This window comes from Pelobates fuscus, chromosome 10 (genome assembly GCF_036172605.1).
Source record: "Pelobates fuscus isolate aPelFus1 chromosome 10, aPelFus1.pri, whole genome shotgun sequence".
Classification (NCBI taxonomy): Eukaryota; Metazoa; Chordata; class Amphibia; order Anura; family Pelobatidae; genus Pelobates; species Pelobates fuscus.
In genome coordinates, this window is record NC_086326.1 from 152,231,505 (window position 1) to 152,244,534 (window position 13,030).

Below are 13,030 nucleotides of genomic sequence, written 5' to 3' on the forward strand. Positions count from 1 at the left end.
TAAAACTAATAATCCAAGGGAATTAATTAGCAAGGAGGGGGAATTAACCGAATGGTTACTGGAAAATCCTTCACAATGGCCCCCCTTTTACTCCTTGCTCCGGCAGACACGGGTGGACTTTTCCGGGTCCAGTAGGGGCTGGCGGGACTTCCAGAGGCTATTCACATAGCAAATCAGTTTGTCATGAAAGCCCATCTGCGTTCCCATTTTGTTTGCCTGGACGATCGTGAATGGTGAAGTCGTAGGGCTGTAGGGCAAGGCTCCAACGTAACAGAAGGGCATTATCCCCAGAGATCCGATTGAGCCAGACTAGGGGCTTGTGGTCCATGATGAGAGTGAAGGCACGGCCGTACAGATAAGGAGTCAGTTTCTTGAGGGCCCAGACACTCCTCAATGGCCGCATAGCTGACCTCCCTATGCAAAAGTTTTTGACTCAGATAGACCACCGGGTGCTCCCCTCCGTCCTCTCCGACCTGGCTCAGAACTGCTCCAAGTCCAAAAATTGAAGCGTCTGTATGGACAAGAAAGTGTTTGTTAGGATCTGGGGCAGCCAAAACAGGGGCAAAGACAAGAGCTTGTTTTAGAGCTTGGAAAGCCACCTCACACTCCAGGGACCACAGGACCTGTCGTGGTAACTTCTTTTTGGTCAAGTCGGTCAGGGGTTTGGCCAGGGCGCTATCATCGGGTACAAAATGCCTGTAATAGCCGGCTGTTCCTAAGAAGGCCATGACTTGGGTCTTGGTACGGGGAGTGGGCCAATAACAACGGCCTCGATCTTAGCGAGCTCTTGCTGTTGCTTACCACATCCAACCCGGTGGCCCAAATATTGTACCTCCGCCATACCAATGTGGCACTTGTCAAGCTTCAAGGTTAAACCGGCCCCCCTAATCCTATCTAACACTGACCCTACATGTTCTAGGTGAGCCTCCCAGGTATCGCTATAGTTAGCGATGTCGTCCAGGTATGCACACGCATAATCCTGGAGACCATCTAGGAGGCGGTCCACCATCTGTTGGAAGGTGGTGGGAGCGTTCTTCATCCCGAACGGCATAACCCGAAATTGGTATAGGCCGAACAGGGTGACGATGGTTGACTTTGGGACCGCGTCTTACGCTAAGGGGATCTGCCAGTATCCCTTGCAGAGGTCAATCGTGGTCAGATACTTCAGATATGCGGTCGAGCAGCTCATCCATTCGGGGCATCAGATAGGTGTCTGTCACCGTTTTGTCTTTGAGTCGCCTGTAATCGACACAAAAGCGAGTCGTGCCGTCCCGCTTTGGTACCAAGACCACAAGTGAGGCCCAAGGACTTTCGGAGTGTTCTATCATTCCTAGCCGAAACATCTCTTCTATCTCTTTCTGCATCCCATCCCTAACAGCTTCGGGACAGTGGTATGGGGATTGTCTCAAAGGAGCCTGCCCTGGAGTGTCCACCTTGTGGATCGCTAACTGGGTATACCCGGATTCCTGGGAGAAAGTGGCCTGTTTTGCTTCCAGCAGGAGGTTGGCTTGAGCCCGCTCCTGGGGCCCCAGCTGTACCAACTCTAGGTCTGTGTCCTCTCCTGCTGGGGCACATATGGCCGTCACTTCCTCGGCCCTTTCTTTATAAGCCTTGAGCATATTGATGTGAAACATCCGTTTCACAGCCTCGTTTTCACAGCTTGCTATAGTGTAGGTGGTGTCGCACACCTGCCCTATAACCTTATACAGGCCCTGCCAGGCCACCTGCAGCTTGTCGGTTCGGACTGGCCTTAGGACCATGACCTTTTGTCCAATCTTAAAGCTCCGGTGCCTGGCCCTCCGATCGTACCATACTTTCTGGTGCTGCTGGGCCGCCTGGAGGTTCTCCCTTACTGTCTGAGCCAACTCCTCCATGCGGTCCTTCAGCTCCAGCACATAGGGCACAATCGGGATCCCCTCGATCTCGGTCTGGCCCTCCCAATGATCTTTAATAAGGTGTAGGGGCCCCCTCATGCACCTCCCGTATAACAGCTCAGAGGGCGAGAATCCTGTGGATTCCTGGGGCACCTCCCGGTATGCAAAGAGAAGGTGCGGCAGGAATCGGAGACAGCTACTGCCTCCGGGTAGCGGAGTCCACTACGGTAAGTATAGAGCGCTTACCGCAGTGGCTAGGCTGGGCTAGGGGTCCTATGAGATCTACCGCTACCCTCGTGAAGGGTTCCTCTACGATGGGCATTTTAGCTTTAGGGTTGTCTCCCTTTTTACTCACTCTTTGGCATACCTCACAGGTTTGGCAATAATTCCGGACGTCATCAGATACCCCAGGCCAGAAGTAGTATTTCCAAATGCCCTGCCAACGGGACGTCATGTCCAATATGTAATAACTCCCGCCGGTACTTCCTCGGGATTACTAGCTGGCGTTTTTGCCGGGGTCTGGGTGCATTGACCCAGGTCTCCGTAAGCCTATACAATCGATCATTTTCCCAGACTAATTGTTCCCCTCCTAGCCCCCCTAGGCCTACCCTAGCCTTTTCCCTGTATTTCCTTAGAGTGGTCCCCCACTAATTCCCTCCCAAAGTCCTCCGGGGTATACCAGGGAAGGGGCTCTACAGTTAGGGGTGGGGTAGGCTGGATTACCTGGGTCCCGGTGGGAGGCGGATGGCTCTCGGCAGCACGGCTTTGGGGTCTGGTGGTCACGGCTTGAGCCTCGTGAATAGTTGTGGGTACAAAAGCGGAGGTTAGTGGCCCAATGTCATTGCCCAATATGACCTCTGCGGGCAACTCTTTCATAACTCCCACATAGACATTGCCGGCTCCAGCACCCCAGTGTAGGTGGACCTGGGCAGTGGGAATCCGATAAATAGCCCCCCTGCCACTCGAATAGCAATAGATTTCCCTGGTCGTTCCGAATTGTCAATCAATTGCCTTTGGACTAGGGTGATGGCAGTTTTCCCATTGACCATCACTAACTGACAATGGTGTTTCCGGTTGTCAGTGATGGTGGACTGGACCAGGTGGGCTTCGTATAGCGTGCCTAGGGGTTCCTCACGGCTTAACTCCTTGGCGTCCCAAGCAGAAAGTAGGGGTTAGTCCACGCAATGGGCCGCGGCCCGGGGGTTGGAGAACCCAGGGTAAATCCAGTTGGACCTGGGGGCTTCCAGTGGGCAGTTGTTGCACAAGTGCCCCAGTTGATTGCAGCGAAAACAGTGGGGCTCGTTGCCAGCTGGGCGCCATGGGTTGGAGGTTATCGGTCTGCTGGGGGGTTGGTACCTGGTTACTGCTGGTTGTGGTGGTGTCTCGGTCGGAAGGGGTTGGTTTGCATGTTCCGTCACATTATTAATCACCTGCAGGATGATTTCGGTAGTTGGATTTGGCCCGAACAGTGCCCTGATCTCCCTGTTGATTGGTAGTTCGTTGACACAGCCAAGTTCTCCCGGTCTAGCTCCATAGTTCAGTAATTATGACCCGCTTGGCTTTGTTGCTGGCAATACCTCCACGAACTCCCAATAGTTCCTTTAATGTGCTGCGCTTAAGCTGTGTGTACCAGCCTTCCATTCACTGTACACCAGTGCCTTCCTTGGATTCTCTGTGCAGGAAAAAGGGATGATCCTGCTGCTGCAAACCAGTTGTGACAGTCTGAATGTGTTACCGTCTGTCATTCCCTTATTCTGATAAAGTAATATAGCCAATAATCCACAGGGTAAAATATCGCTGGTGTCGCGTAATAATCCACACATGAGCCAAAGCTTAATGCTGGAACAAGACTGGTTTAATGGCAGCTGGGGGTTGTGTATATATAAGCAGGCAACTTGGCCATAATAAACCAGTCCCTTTACACCCATCACTCAGTCTGGGCTAGTTTTGGGGTTGATCAGCTATACTATCTGCCTTAGAGCTTAATCACTTGCAGCTGTACCCAGGACCCTGTTCAAGGGCGGAAATCGATGGAGAGAACCCAGCCAAGCTGCGGCAGCTAGGGGCTGAAGCACTCCTGTGTCCCAAAGGAGAGCTAGGAGGTGAGCTTTACGGAGGTACCCAGTCGGGGTGCCAGGCTGTCCGTTACAGTCTGATATATAGATATATATGCATTAGAATATGTTTTTATCTTTTGTATTTTTGCACTTTAGTTTTCTTTCACTCTGATATAAATATATATATTTACTTTTCTAAGTGGTGGGGAAACACGGTCTTATAAACCAGTGCTTTTGTACATTTTACTCACATATTGATTGAGGCGCCCTATGCACTTATTCATTTTGTGGAAATAAAATATATAATTTTACTCACCTTTAGTCCCCCAGCACAACAGTCTCACTGTGGCCACAGATCCTTTTTCACGATTCCGGGAACCACACACGCTAACACACACAGAAAAGGTGCAGTACCGGATCTTAGAGTGGCCGGGCTAAGCACACAAAGAATAGTCAGGAGACAAGCCGAGTAAGGGGAACCAGAAGACAGGATAACGAGAAACAAGCCGAGGTCAAAGGGTAGGAGAAAGTCACAAAGTCGGATAAACAAGCCAGAGAGTACGTAACCAGAAACACAAGTTCAGTAGCAATACAAGCAAGCAAAGACCACAACAGGGCAGAGAGGAACAGGAAAGGTAAGTATATAAATCCATAGGTTAATTCTGATTGGATAATTTCCAATCAGAATTAACAATCACACGTGGGAGATATCTAGACCTCCCACTGTGATTGAGGCACTGTGCCTTTAACGCCGGGTCAGGTGGCTGACCCCGGCGTTTAATAAAATGGGCGGTCTCCCAGCGTGCAGCGTCATGCATGCTGCCGCTGGGGGACGCAGAGGAAGACGCGGGCGGCATCCGTGTCTTGGAGGTTGTCGCCCACCGAGCGCACACCAGGAAGGGGACCGCGGACGGCTGGAGGGTGAGTGCTGCGAGCGGACTGCAGCCTCTTCTCGCAGCCGCCCACGGGATCCTGACATCCGTCACTGGCTGAAATCATCAATAATCTTATCAGCCATTCCAGTGCTGCATTCAATCATTCCATCTCTGTGTGGTGCATTCAGCGATGCCGTAAATCAATCTTGCACCAGCAAGCCGCTAGAAGTGGTCCTAGGGACAAATGTAAACACTGCCTTTTGTCAAAGTGCAAGGAGCCTCTTTGCATAAGAACCATTTTGAGCTGTAGTCTTTCTGGTGCTCAGAGTTTCTCTTTGACAAAATGAGTGGAGTTGCAATTTCGGATCACTAATGAGGTACTTTCTCCAAATTGTGGCCTTGGAGGTCAATTTGGAATGTTCCATCCAATCTCTGTCATAATGTGACTGCCTCATGATGGTTACTGGTTAATTACACTCCCAATAACTGCTGCGAGCTCTGCCAACCTCCATAGAGGTATGATGGTCTGTAAACGTTATTTTCCCACAAAAAGAAAATACAAAAGAGTTTTTCTGTCTAATATTTCATCTTTAAAAACAGTGAAGAGAATTTACGTCCATTATTCCCACTACACTCCAGCACACGTAAATAAAATCCTCATATTAACATAAATATTCAGATGAATGATACGATTCTGACAAAAACAGTCTTGTGTATCGACTAAATCATTATACAGGCACCTTGTGGGGAACATTAAAGCCTTCTTTTTAGAGCTTACATTTTCTTATTAAAGTTTAATGAAACACTATAAAGTTAGTAACATAAATGCTTATTCATAATGCCCCGGGGAGGCTTGTGCACATGCACAGGAAAACACCAATCAGATGGTCGCTCAGATTTTTTTAAAGCTATTTCAGAGGATAGCCACTAGAAACATATTTAAGTCCTGCAGAACAGACATGTTTTACATTGCAGGGTCAACGCTAAAGGGACATGGCACACAGACATTGGTCTGGGTGCTAATCACGTCCCATTATTAATGCAGATTAATATTTAGAGCTTATTTGAAACTAAAACTTTGTATAGGCCCTACTTAACATACTTTTTTTTCAGTAATTAGGATGATTTTACCGCTACGGGTGATATTTTCCCATGAGTCCACTATAAGAAAAACAACCTGCTAAACACATTAAGAACACGGGGAGGCTTTATTTCCTGGCTGAATCGAGTGTATGTCTAAGAAGTGTCAAACTATCCACTCTCAGAAAAAGAATGGATTTTCACAGAACCATGTCAAGGTGAACGCTAGTCTTTTACTTATTTTCCAAGATCATCAAAATAATCATCAAAATAAATAGCATTGAGTTGAGTAAACAATAACATTTATACCCAAGGACAGTAAAAAGAGGCGACTACATCATTGTACCGTTTTCACAAAAATACTTTGCTATTACTGTGTGTATTCTTTCCATGTAAAATAATTCATCCAGCTTGGCAAGAGCACTTCTATTATTCTGCGCATTTAAATGCATTTCCTCCTGTGTGAACCCATTTATTTGAAGCAAGACTTGAGGCCCTAGTATAACATTTTCCACATTCATTGCATTTTGGTGGTTTTTCTCCTGTGTGAATCCTTCGATGTGCAGACAGATTCGTGGCTCGAGTAAAACATTTCCCACATTCATTGCACTTAAATGGTTTTTCTCCCGTGTGACTAGTTCTATGCAAAGTGAGGTTTGAGGCTTGGGTAAAACCTTTCCCACATTCAGTACATTTATATGGTTTTTCTCCTGTGTGAATCCTTTTATGTGAGGCAAGCTGCCCAGCCTGAGTAAAACACTTCCCACATTCAGTGCATTTGAAAGGTTTTTCTCCTGTGTGAATTCTCCTATGTGCAGCAAGATTTGCAGTCCGGGTAAAACACTTCCCACATTCCTTGCATTTAAATGGTTTCTCACCTGTATGAATTCTCTGATGAGAAATAAGATCATGTTTTAGGGTAAAGTATTTACCACATTCATCACATTTAAATGGTTTTTCTCCTGTATGAATCCTTTTATGGGAAGCTAGACTTGATGCCTGAGTAAAACATTTCCCACAGTCAGTGCATTTAAATGGTTTTTCTCCTGTATGAATCCTTCTATGTAAAGCAAGAATTTTTGCCCGAGTAAAACCCTTCCCACATTCATTGCATTTAAATGGTTTGTCTTCTGTGTGAATCCACTTATGTGATGCAAGATGTGTAGCTCTGGTAAAACATTTCCCACATTCAGTACATTTAAATGGTTTTCCTTCCGTGTGAAGCCTTTGATGAGCAATAAGACTGGCCTTCACAGTAAAATGTTTTCCACATTCAGAACACAAGAATGGATGTTTTCCTGTGTGAATTCTTTTATGTGTAACAAGGTGTGACATATGGGTAAAATTCTCCCCACATTCAGAACAAGAAAATATATTCCCTCCACTGGGAGATGAATTACATGTAATGTCACACTCAGGAATATAGGCTTTTCCAGTTTCAGAAATAATAATGTGATTCCCCTTATGAACGAACGGACGTGTAACAAGCTCTGCATTACTGTTAAAGATTTTTGGACACTCTGAACATTTAGATATTGCCTCTGTGTTGTGTACATCCTGAACAATAGTAATATTTTTGTCAGGTTCAGCTTTGGGCTTGTTAGCGTTTATTGCTTGTGAATTTACATAACCTTCAGTGTCACCATCCCTCACATTTCCTTCACACACAGCTGATTCCATCTTTATATCAGTAGATGGATGTTCGTTATGCATATAAATGTAAGTGTCTTTGAGTTTTCCTTCTTCACACGAGGCTGGTTCCTCCTTAATATAAGTAGATGGATATTCTGTCTGTGGATGTTCTGTGGGTGTAGAAATGTGTTTGAGATTTCCTTCTTCACACAAGGCTGGTTCCATCGTTATATTAGTAAATGGATACTCTGTCTGTGGATGTTCTGTGGGTATAGAAATGTCTGTGAGATGTCCTTCTTCACACGAGGCTGGTTCCACCTTTATATTAGTAGATGGATACTCTGTCTGTGGATACTTTGTGGGTATAGAAATGTCTATGAGACTTCCTTCTTCACTCGAGTCTGGTTCTAGCTTTGTATTAGTAGATGGATACTCTGTCTGTGGATGTTCTGTGGGTGCAGAAATGTCTATGAGACTTCCTTCTTCACACGAGGCTGGTTCTATCTTTATATTAGTAGATGGATACTCTGCCTGTGGATGTTCTGTGTGTGTAGAAATGTCTGTAAGATTTGCTTCTTTACATGATGGAGATTTTTGTGTTTCAGCTCTTATTTCTCTGTTCTTTGGTTTGTTCATTTTCAAATATTTTTCTAAATTGTGTTTATTTATAGTTTCATACTTGGTTCCAAAATTGGGAAAAGCAGCACGGGTGCATAATCCACTAGGTCCTATGGGAAGAAAGAGAACATTAGTAACTTATAAAATACTTTTAAAGATCAAGAATAGACGCACAAACATAATTCATGTGCACCTTTTAATAACACATTCTCTCTGCCAATACAGTGGTGGGAGAAAGTTTGAACATTTTTGAAAATGACCTGAATGTAATTTGAATGTGTCAAAGTACTGATATAAAATTAGAAGCTACAGGGTGGGGTTGTCATTTTTTGTAGGTTTAATATAATACAATGGTCATGTTGATCTTATTCTATACTATCCCACATTTGTGTCTTAAATGCCACCTATAGTCTAGCCAATCTACATAAGTGTGATACTGTCCATGCAGAATTAAAGGCAGAGAGAGCTAAGTTAACAGGGTTATGGTTCCCTTACGTAGCCCTTTAAAGAGATACTCTAAACGTTTTAGACTTCGTGAAGTGCTTTAGGGATTAGCTGCATGTCCTTTTCTGTTTGTTATAATAGTCACTAAAAACTATCAGCAGAAGAGAGTGCATTTTTTTAATGCAAAAATGGGTGAGGGATACATTTTAAATAAACACTTTGACATTAGGGGTGTTCCTTTTAAGGAACACACCAACCACCATAACATCTTAAGCTCATTTAACATGTTACGGGGCAGGCATAAGCATCTCACATTCAAAGGGTTAAAGCATTTAGCAACAGTTTAAACTTGCAGTTGGGCTCAATTACCTCCCGGACACCTTTCTCTCTGTGCTGAAGTAGGTGAAGGATACAAGGATATAATGAGGAGGTAATATGGCAGGTCACAGGAGAGTAAAACAGCCATACAATACAGATTTAAGAAACCCGATCTTGCGTCTATGGTATATTTCGTATCCTATAAATGATACATTGGCAAAGAACAGAGTTCCAGCTTTGCAGTGCTGTACTATATTAATCTCAATGATGATTCCCAATCCATGTTATGTGTACCTCTGACCCCACAACCAAGGAAAAACACATTTAAGGCGTTAGGGTAAATTTACCAAGTCTAATTGCAAGAATACCATTGAATATGGTCTTAGTGTGACGATAGTCACCACCTCCTGTGGTTTTTATATGGACACTTTTTGTAGGACCCTGGACTATGCCTAGGTCTATGTCACCCTGTGTCCATTAGAGGTGCAGGGTGTGTATTGTTGTTTTATTGTTGGATGTTTTGTCTGCTCTCCTGTCCTGCTGATGCTTGCGACCAACTAGGTGGATTTAGCTGTGGAGCCCGTACAACGCCACCTTTTGGGTGCAACAGCAATATACACTACCTGAATAGCAAGGCTTTTTAATTTCCATCATCAGGTAGATTTGGATATTACGGTTGCTGTGGGCGGGAGAGAAATTTCATGTTCGTTGTCTTCCTCACCCCTTTTATTAATATGTTTATGTGTTATTAGGAGTACCTGTATGTTTCTTCACATGATTTGGTGAGTGTCACAGTTAGCTTTATGTAATTAGCATATGGGCTAGTCTCAAGTAAAAATATGGCTTTGTAAGTGTTCCTTTTGCAACATGTGTCCTTGAGTCCTGTGGATTTTTAAGGATCACAGTAACCAAGTCGTCAGACCTGTTGGCTGGATGCACCATTTTTCTATCCCTGGGTTAAAGCGGCACTGTCATGCCGAATTCCGTTTTTTTTTTAACCCCCCTCCCGCCTCAACTACATCCAATCGACCCCCTAGTCATCCCCAAATGCCCCTATGCCCCCCACATTACCTATTTTTTATTCTTTATTTTCTGCCCGATCTTTATTCAGGGCGCCGCCATCTTTGTGTGGGTAGGTGAAGTCCCTGTGGGACACGTCATCTGCCCACACTAGATAGCCCTGAGATTCCCGCACATGCCCAGTGAAACATCTGGACATGCGAACGGGAATTTCACCTATTCATTCATTCATCAGACAGACGAATGAATGAATAGAAAAAATCAGACGAACAAACTAACACTGTGTATCAGTGTTAGTTTGTTCGTTCAGTTTATTACAAGGAGGGAGCTACCGGCGTGCAGCTCCCTCCTTGTAATATGTAACTATAGAAGCGGCAGTTACATATAAGCCCCCCAGGTCCCCCCCTCACTCTATGGGGGTCAATATGACCCCCATAATAGCACAAGGGAGATTAAAATCTCCCCAATGCCCCTACTCGCTATATCGCGAGTAGGGGCATGTCCACTAAACAGTGAGCAGCCTGTGGCTGCTCACTGTAAAAAAAAAAAAAAAAAAAAAGGGTAATGACGGGGGGCCTACTGTCCTCCCCCGCCGGCCCCCACCCCTGGACGGCGGGTGGGGGCCATAATGGGAATGAGGGGGGACCTACTGTCCTCCCCTCAGGCCCCCACCCCTGGGCGGCGGGTGGGGGCCATAATAGTAATAGGGAGGGGGGGGACCTACTGTCCCCCCCCGGCCCCCACCCCTGGGCGGCGGGTGGGGGCCATAATAGTAATAAGGGGGGGGGGGACCTACTGTCCTCCAGCCCCCGGCCCCCACCCCTGGGCGGCGGGTGGGGGCCCTAATGGAAAAAAGGGGGGGGGGGACCTACTGTCCTCCCCCCCGGCCCCCACCCCTGGGCGGCGGGTGGGGGCCATAATAGTAATAAGGGGGGGGGGATCTACTGTCCTCCCCCCCCCCGGCCCCCACCCCTGGGCGGCGGGTGGGGGCCATAACGATAATGGGGGGGGACCTACTGTCCTCCCCCCGCCCCCACCCCTGGGCGGCGGGTGGGGGCACTAAGTAAATTCCCCCCCCCCCCCATCAAGGTGACTAGGGGTGCCCAAGCCCCTAGTCACCCACCCCCCACCCAAATAAAAAATGCCCCTACCTACCCCCCTCACCCTAAAAAATAGTGAGGGGGGAATAAAATTGCTAACCTGTAAAGTAAAATTAAACTTACCATTCGACGTCTTCTTTTTTCTAAAATCTTCATTTTTCAGCCCGAAAAAAGGCCAAATAAAAAACCATCATAGCCGTCGAACTAAAAATAAAATAAAAAACCCGAGCGCAAAAAAAAAAACCCGACGAAAAAGAAAAAACCCGAGCGCACAAAAAAATAATCCATCTTCACCCATGGAGGGCTCCGCGCAGACTGAGCTCCGCAGGGCGGGGCAAGGCTTATAAAGCCTTGCCCCGCCCTGCAATTAGCCTAAGAACACTCTGATTGGTGGGTTTAAGCCAATCAGAGTGCTCTTTGTCATTTTACAAGCGTGGGAAAGTTCTTTGGAATTTTCCCACGCTTGTAAAATGTCACAGAGCACTGTGATTGGATGGCTTGAAATCCATCCAATCACAGTGCTCTGTGTCATTTTACAAGCGTGGGAAAGTTCTTTGGAATTTTCCCACGCTTGTAAAATGACACAGAGCACTGTGATTGGATGGATTTCAAGCCATCCAATCACAGTGCTCTGTGTCATTTTACAAGCGTGGGAAAGTTCTTTGGAATTTTCCCACGCTTGTAAAATGACACAGAGCACTGTGATTGGATGGCTTGAAATCCATCCAATCACAGTGCTCTGTGTCATTTTACAAGCGTGGGAAAGTTCTTTGGAATTTTCCCACGCTTGTAAAATGACACAGAGCACTGTGATTGGATGGATTTCAAGCCATCCAATCACAGTGCTCTGTGTCATTTTACAAGCGTGGGAAAATTCCAAAGAACTTTCCCAGGCTTGTAAAATGACAAAGAGCACTCTGATTGGCTTAAACCCACCAATCAGAGTGTTCTTAGGCTAATTGCAGGGCGGGGCAAGGCTTTATAAGCCTTGCCCCTCCCTGCGGAGCTCAGTCTGCGCGGAGCCCTCCATGGGTGAAGATGGATTATTTTTTTGTGCGCTCGGGTTTTTTCTTTTTCGTCGGGTTTTTTCTTTTTTGCGCTCGGGTTTTTTTATTTTATTTTTAGTTCGACGGCTATGATGGTTTTTTATTTGGCCTTTTTTGGGGCTGAAAAATGAAGATTTTAGAAAAAAGAAGACGTCGAATGGTAAGTTTAATTTTACTTTACAGGTTAGCAATTTTATTCCCCCCTCACTATTTTTTAGGGTGAGGGGGGTAGGTAGGGGCATTTTTTATTTGGGTGGGGGGTGGGTGACTAGGGGCTTGGGCACCCCTAGTCACCTTGATGGGGGGGGGGGGGAATTTACTTAGTGCCCCCACCCGCCGCCCAGGGGTGGGGGCGGGGGGGGGAGGACAGTAGATCCCCCCCCTTATTACTATTATGGCCCCCACCCGCCGCCCAGGGGTGGGGGGCGGGGGGGGGAGGACAGTAGGTTCCCCCCCCCTTTTTTCCATTAGGGCCCCCACCCGCCGCCCAGGGGTGGGGGCCGGGGGCTGGAGGACAGTAGGTCCCCCCCCCTTATTACTATTATGGCCCCCACCCGCCGCCCAGGGGTGGGGGCCGGGGGGGGGAGGACAGTAGGTCCCCCCCCCTATTACTATTATGGCCCCCACCCGCCGCCCAGGGGTGGGGGACGGGGGGTGGAGGACAGTAGGTGTCCCCCCCCCCTTTTTTCCATTAGGGCCCCCACCCGCCGCCCAGGGGTGGGGGCCGGGGGCTGGAGGACAGTAGGTCCCCCCCCCTTATTACTATTATGGCCCCCACCCGTCGCCCAGGGGTGGGGGCCGGGGGGAGGACGCCGGGGGGGAGGACAGTAGGTCCCCCCCCCCCCTTTATTACTATTATGGCCCCCACCCGCCGGCCAGGGGTGGGGGCCGGGGGGGGAGGACAGTAGGTCCCCCCCCCCTACTACTATTATGGCACCCACCCGCCGCCCAGGGGTGGGGGCCGGG

The 13,030-nt window shown here is 47.4% G+C and overlaps 1 pseudogene; it reads right to left on the minus strand.

Moving 5' to 3' along the window:
• Positions 1-5,995: 5,995 nt before the first annotated feature.
• The window catches only part of LOC134575164 (zinc finger protein 23-like), a 97,869-nt pseudogene continuing 90,834 nt past the window's right edge, over positions 5,996-13,030 (minus strand).